Source organism: Panicum virgatum, chromosome 2K (genome assembly GCF_016808335.1).
Source record: "Panicum virgatum strain AP13 chromosome 2K, P.virgatum_v5, whole genome shotgun sequence".
Lineage (NCBI taxonomy): Eukaryota > Viridiplantae > Streptophyta > Magnoliopsida > Poales > Poaceae > Panicum > Panicum virgatum.
In genome coordinates this window covers 46,444,415-46,451,851 of record NC_053137.1, presented here as the reverse complement: position 1 = coordinate 46,451,851, position 7,437 = coordinate 46,444,415, and the positions used below count along the sequence as shown (strand labels likewise).

The following is a 7,437-nucleotide window of genomic DNA, read 5'->3' as shown; positions in this document are numbered from 1 at the left end:
GCTCCTGCGTGAGCATCTGGGCCACATGGGCCATGTACCTTTAGATTTAGTTTAAGATTAGAGATAGAGTCCGATCGGGACAAGATTAGTTTAGATTGTTTCCCAAGTCTTCGGACTATAAATATGTACCCTATGTTATTCGTAAAGAGAGCGTCATCACGACTCGCAAACAACAACTCTCGGCGCATCGCCACCCCTAATCCTAGGGTTTCATCCAAGTAAGCGCCATGCTGCCCTGATCGCTTCTCGCGATCAGGGCAGCGTTGTTCTTGCTTTTACCTTGGTATTACTCGTACTAAAGCGTTTTTGATGACGAGTAATGCTAGTTATCTTGATGTTCGTAGCATGGCTTTTAGTAGATCTATCATGCTTTCGTTGCTTATCATCTACGAATATCACGTTGTCTCTGTGCAGTCACGTTTCAATCTCATGCTAGTTCTTGTCGCATAGAATTAGTCGCACATAGGCAACACCCTGCTTCTTTTATATCTAGTAGATCTGATCTGTTCTGGTTTGCTCTTATCTTAAGAGTTTGCGTAATATCTGCTAGGTTAGGCCTTGCAAACGGATTGGATGATCCGGTGGCGTAGTAGATGCTTTATCCTAGCCTTGATAGGGATTGTTCCGGGAATCGGCTCTTGCTAGTTCTTAGGCCTCTGTTTTGGGTTACGGTTCAGTTATTTGTTACGTTCATTAGGCCTAGTCATGTGTAGGATGTTCCGATCTAGCAGTGAAGCTTTTACCATCGTGGATTAGATTAGTTAGATTTAATTGAAGCAGCTTTACAGTTATTCGCTTATTTCATCGAAATCTGGATGGTTACAGATCCGATCTGACACCGGGACTCGATCGGCTCTTTAAAAGCCGATGCAAGAGTCGTCCCGGGGAGCCGACCATGGCTCGGACTTACGATTACACGTGTCTTTGTATGCAGGAAACTGTTCGGAGCACGTCTGCACCCTCCTGATCGGGTATAGGTCAGGTGGCACGCCGGGTTTTCCACAAAACCTCCGGGCGCGTGACGGAATTGCGGGCCGTCGACGAGGGAGCAGTGCCTGCCAGCGCCCCAGCAACCTCCCGGCTCTTCGTGTTGCCCGTCGCTGCTCGCCGGTGGGTTTCGACTGACAACACAAGGCTACTGTGGATACATGGGACAAATGTGCCAAGACGTTCCTCTCGAAGTTCTTCTCGACGGGCAAAACCAATGCTCTTCGTGGTCGGATTTCGAACTTCCAGCAGACATCAAATGAGTCAATTTCTGAAACTTGGGAGAGACTTCAGGAGTACATTCTAGGGTGTCCGCACCATGGAATGGACAATTGGCTTATTCTACAGAACTTCTACAACGGGTTGACACAGTTATCCCGCGATCATGTGGATGCTGCTGCGGGTGGAGCTTTCTTCTCGCTGACCATTGAAAGAGCTACATCATTGATCGAGAAGATGGTTTCCAACCAAGGTTGGAGCGATGATCACCTCCAACCGCGCCAGCGAGGTATGCACTCCGTCAAGGAGGCCGACAGGCTCGCTATGAAGTTTGATCTCCTCCTCATGAAATTTGAGGATTATTCCCAAGATAAGGCTCAAATGCAAACACTTCAAGCCTTGGAAACTCGCATGACGTGCGAGGTCTGCGGAAATGTTGGACATTCGGACGACAACTGTCCAGAAACCCAAGAGGAAGCTCTATTCCTCAATGGCAACAATGGGTTTCATCCACAAGGAGGTCAGGGGTGGAATCAACCACGCCTATACTACCAAGGAGGTAATGGAAATTCAAATTCTTTCAATCCTAACCAGCCTACCTTGAGAGATCTTGTCTATGGCCAAGCGAAGATCAATGAGCCCCTTCAGAAGAAGTTGGCCGCCATAGACAAGTCAATGGAGACCATCCATGTCAAGATGGACAGATTCTCCACCGTTTTGAAGAATCAGCTGAGTTTCAACAAGGCGCTAGAAACTCAATTGGCTCAGCTAGCTGCTGCTACACCTGCTGCTGAACTAGAGAAGATTCTGGGGCAACCCGAATCAACTCTAGAGAGTGTCAATGTTATAAATGCTATGTGGAAAGAGCCACTGAGCAGGACACCCCTCAGCTATGCAGAGAAGCTCACACACCCAAGAAGAGGTGCGTGGGGCGAGTTAGCAGCCACAATAAGAGAAGATCCCGGAACTCTAGTGATCAGCTGCTCAATCTTCGATTGTGAATTTGATCACGCCCTTTGTGACCTTGGAGCCAGCGTCAACATCATGCCTAAGGTAACATTCGAGAAGCTAGTCTATCCATCAATTTCCCCTACCACTATGTGTGTTCAGCTGGCAGACTCCACGATATGATATCCAGAAGGAGTTGTGGAAATGTTAATGGTAAAAGTCAAGAATACATACATATTGGTGGACTTCGTAGTTCTCGATATGGAAGGAGAATTTGGAATTCCGCTCATACTTGGGCGACCATTCCTCAAGGATACAAATGCCAGAATTGATGTAGGGACAGGAAGAATCAGCCTCCGCATCATGGGAAAGACCATGAAATTCAAGTTTCAAAACAAAAGAGAGATATTCCTGATTCATGAGGATAGTGAGAAACAAGGGTTATGGGCAGAACCCGGTTGGGATGATCAAGATTATCACTCCCCTTCCAAGCCAGTTTGGGAGGATTGGGAGATTCATACTCCACTAACTGAGCCAGTGGAAGACAACCAGAAGATCCCCGAGTTCATCACCATACAGTGTGGGAAGATCTGGAAATCATCTATCCTACATCCGAGGATCCTGTTCCTACGCCGTCTACGCCATCAAAGAAGACCAAGAAGATATGGCGCAAGAAGAACAAGACGTCATCGACCGCTACTACTTCTCCAGGTACGGACGAAACGACCTCAACCTGATCAGGTATGGAGAAAGGTCTTGCTTTTCGGACCCTAAACCAAGAGCTAGCTTGGGGGAGGTTCCCTCCCCTAAGTCAACTATATCCCTTTACTTGCTTTTGAATAAAATATGATAAAAACTTTAAAAAATAAAATAAATATTTACTGCTTTATTTTCCTTTTCCATCATGCGCGGTAAGAATGTTTTAACTCCTTATGATAAGTTGAAAGGATGCGTTTGCTTTGTTCTACCATGTCTGTTGTGCCTAGTTTGAAAATGAGAGTTCTCTTGATTTTAAATCTATTGGTTATGCAAATATCTTGCCAATGAACCTGAAAGTTCCGTGGGTTGCATATGCTTGATCCAAGTCTGAGTTGTTGTGAGTATAGATATGGTAAATAAGGTTGTGTAAGTTTGTTCTAGTGATGCTTGAAGTCTGGAGTTGTTTTCAAAAAAATATAAAAAAAGTAAGTTCCCCAGTGATATGCAATGTCCTACCAGAGCCATATGTCATATTCCATAAAAAACCTTACACATATGCTGCTTGATGTTATGTTGAGTTTTATCAAATTGTGTGACCCTAGTGAGATGCCTTTAATGCTTTCTCGATCATAAGCACGTACACATCCCATCCATTAGCTACATTCCTACACTGGGAATTAGCACCATCATCCATCCACTCCACATTAATAAATACTCCATGTCTTGGTGATCTCTCTCATAGAACATCCCTGAAAATAAAATAAAGTCAGATAATGGTTGCCCCAAAAAGAGAAAAGATGCCATGCCAAAGAAGCATGACCAAAAAAAAAGAGAAAAAAGAGGGTAACCATGTTTAAAAAAAAGAGACAAGGGATGATTCGAGAGAGAAAGCCATTACCTCAAGGAGTAAGCCACATCCATCCATTTATCCATCCACTCATACACTTGCACCTTTTGATCGAGATTGCATTACTTGTTTCTCCATGGAATCTCTCTTTGACTTTATAATATATGGAATGCAAGTATGCCCCGTTCTTATCCTACCTTGAGCTTCACAAAGGCTTGTAGTAGTAGAAAAGATCAAAGACAAATACTGCCCTGGTAAGGAAATACAAGTTGAGTGCCTCGAGAGAGTTATCCTGGGAACTTTTCCATATTTTTAAAAATATTTCAAAAAGTACCTCCAGATGGATTGCAGATCTATGAGCAAGTAAGTAATACTCTATGCACCATTCTAACTCTCAACAATCCAAGACAAGGAGACAGCTAAAAAGTCCCATGAAGGAGTAAGGTAATTGTGCAAAGGTATGATAGCCAACTTATTTAAGCTTATAGATGAATCTCTTTGCTTCAGACTATGACATGACAGGTAAGGTACGAGTCAAAGTGATTTTTTGATCAACAACCTGATATGTCCTACTTGGCTCGGGACGAGCAAATGACAGCTTGGGAGATCTTGTTGACGCTCACTAACGATCATTTCCAGGCGTCAACTTGATCAGAAAATCATGAGAGTTTGTATTTCTTACACACATCTTTATCCAATAAAGTCCCTAAACCACACTTATCTTCTAGAAAATGCAAGTTGTGTTTTGGAGCTAATATGTAGGTTACAAGCACACTTTGGCCCGACATAAAATCACAGAAATTATCAGAGTGCCGATTCAGGCTCAGATAGACCAAAAGTGATGCAAGAACCCAATTCAGACAAGCCAAGACAGGACAACCCCAACATGGACCAGATAAGGAGGCCCAGGATATCCTGCCAGAAGAAGTTGGGGGCGGTTGGTGGCCCGGGCAGGCCGACCGACCTACCAGTATTCGTATGTTTGCTCTAGTGTGATGTCTATCCATCCGGAGGGTGGGGGATCCACACGGGACATTAGAGTATCCCTTACTAGTGTAGACATGGTGTCTAGATTAGCTAAGAGTTGCTGGATGTCAACTATACGCACGATTTGTAGAGGTAGCCGGCAGGTGGTGATAGCCCTGTCCGAGCCCGAGTAATCCTCCACGTTCGGTATGGGGGTAGGAGGTACATAAAGCCGCCGGGGTGTACGGGCTCCTCCCGTTGCTTCGATAGCGGTCTCCCTGTTGTGTAGTTTAATCTCTGACAATATAACCAATGAGATAGTATAGATATAGCTAGTCTAGCACAGTTGACTCGAGCTCTGACTTCTGCCTTGCTCCCGGCCTAGAGCACCTTTTATCTTTTCTTTTGTTTAGTTATCCAAGAGGGTAGTTTGTGTGTGTGTCACAATACCTCCTACAATGTTATATATCTTACCCCTGTTTATGCATGAGAATATCCAATCTAGATAAAGTTCATCAACCAGTCTATATCTCTTCACTCACCGCCTTCCCTGCGGAAATATAAATGACACCCCGGTATACTCCCGAGTAAAATGCTATAGCGATATTCCATGCGCTTGAGGATTTATTCATGGTTCATGAAATACTTCCACCCAAAATTGGCGTCTGCGTGCGTCATCGCTGCTTTCCCAGTGGTGATGTTGGTAGGCGCCAACAGTTAGCCAAGACATCACCCCTCTAACTATAACTCTAAGGCACCTCCAAAAGATCCTACACAAAGTAAATGGAGTGCCGGGCTAACTAGAGCTCACCTAACCAATTCTAAGGCAAGGTCACTCAAACCTAAGCACTAGTACTTCACACACCGGGGGAGCTCCTACTCAATTCTAATGAGCAAAGCACAAAGCCAACCTAAACTCACTAGATGCACAATGGATAAGGCTACACAAGCTAAATCCAAAGGCTCAAACTTACTTAGCTACACAAACTAAGCAAGGCAACTAGTTATGCTACACAAGCTAATTAGTTACACTAGGATCTTTACTTCTATGCTACACAAGCAAGAAGATGATTAGCAAGCTACTAGCTAACTAATCACTAGAGCAAGTACACAAGCACAAGATATATATGAATGTAAATACAAGGCTTGTGATTTTGAGAATGCAAACCACCGAGAAGAGTAGAAAAAGTTGACACAGTGAATTTTATCCCGAGGTTCACTTGGTTGCCACCAATCTAGTCCCCGTTGAGACAAGCTCCAAGGTTGCCGCCGATCCTCTTGCTAGTGGTGACTCTCAAGTCACACTCTCCCATGTGGAGTGCTCACACCGAGATCTAGCACATGATTCGATCGGACCACTTGTTGCTCTTCAAGTCTCGCTCAACTAGAGTTGCTCTTCGCGGCTCCCGCGGGGTGAGCACAAAACCCCTCACAATCATGGTCCCGGAGCCTTGCACAATCTTCTTGCAAACTTCACAGAGACACCACCACCACCAAGCCGTCTAGGAGGTGGCAACCTCCAAGATTAACAAGCACACGAGCTTGCAACTCGATCACCTAGTGCCAATCTCTTGCAATCTCTCAATGCAACGCACTAGAATGGCTCTCTCACTTAGCGGAAATGATTTGCTCTAATCACAAGTGAGTTGGAGGGCTCTCAAGCACTCTCACATAAGGACACCAAGTCCCCAAGGTGCTCAGCACCTCAAATGGCCAGCCACACCCTCTATTTATAGAGGGAGGCCCCAAACTAGCCGTTACCTCAAAAACCCGTCAAAACAGAGTTTTCGCGGACTGTCCGCCTCACAAAAACCGGACGGTCCGCCATTCAAACCCAATGGCTAGAACTGCAATGATTGCATGTCAGAGTTGACCGTTAGGGCCCCAAGCGGACTGTCCACCACCTAGGGGTAGACCATCCGCAGTTCAAAACTTCGAACCCACCGATTTGAAAACGTCTCTGACTAAATCTGGAAGTGGCTTGCGGACTATCCGCTCCCTTGGGGCGGACCGTCCGCCATACAACTTGGGACAACACCCAGTGTCCAAAACGGTTCTGTTCGAGCACAAACCTGAAACCGGCGGACCGTTCGCCCCCCAGTAGCGGACCGTCTGCAGTTCTATTTCCAGCAAAACCGACCATAGGGCTACACAGAGGGCTACACAACCCTATTGAATACTTGATCCAAGGCACAATAGATCAAAACAGTATTCCACTCCAAGAGCTATCCTAGTGTCCGGAGAACACCGAAAAGCCTTTATTTCTTCCCCAAGTTGATCAACATCAACTCCACCACTTTATCCTTTGCAAATGTGCCAACACCACAAAGTGTACACCACCATGTGCATGTCAATTAGCATTTTCACAAACATTTTTCAAAGGATTTTCACTTGCTCTCACTGCGCCACTCAATCCTACCACATCGCAAAGTTAGATCGCTCAAGTGGCACTAGATGACCGATATGCAAACAAGTTTGCCCCTCTTGATAGTACGACCATCTATCCTAAATCCGGTCAAGCACTTCTCTACTCAACCTTAGACCGGTGAAATGAAATGCCCTAGGTTATACCTTTGCCTTGCACATTTCCATTCCATCTCCATTTTTATCTCCATCCTCCAATTGTCGATGCAACCAATGCACCAACACAATCATGAATGATATGACCCACTCCATATCATCACATGGCCTCTTTGGTCCATTGATCTTGACCTTGCTCGCTCTTGACCATCGCCTCGGTCCATCGGTGCCAAGTCTTGCCCAAACATCCC

General features: G+C 45.3%; 1 non-coding gene across 1 annotated transcript; it reads right to left on the bottom strand.

Annotated features, from left to right (window-relative positions):
• Positions 1-1,206: 1,206 nt before the first annotated feature.
• LOC120696427 lies at positions 1,207-1,313 on the bottom strand. The gene has a single exon (XR_005684197.1). It is a non-coding gene; the product is annotated as a small nucleolar RNA R71 (small nucleolar RNA).
• Between the last annotated feature and the right edge of the window lie 6,124 nt (positions 1,314-7,437).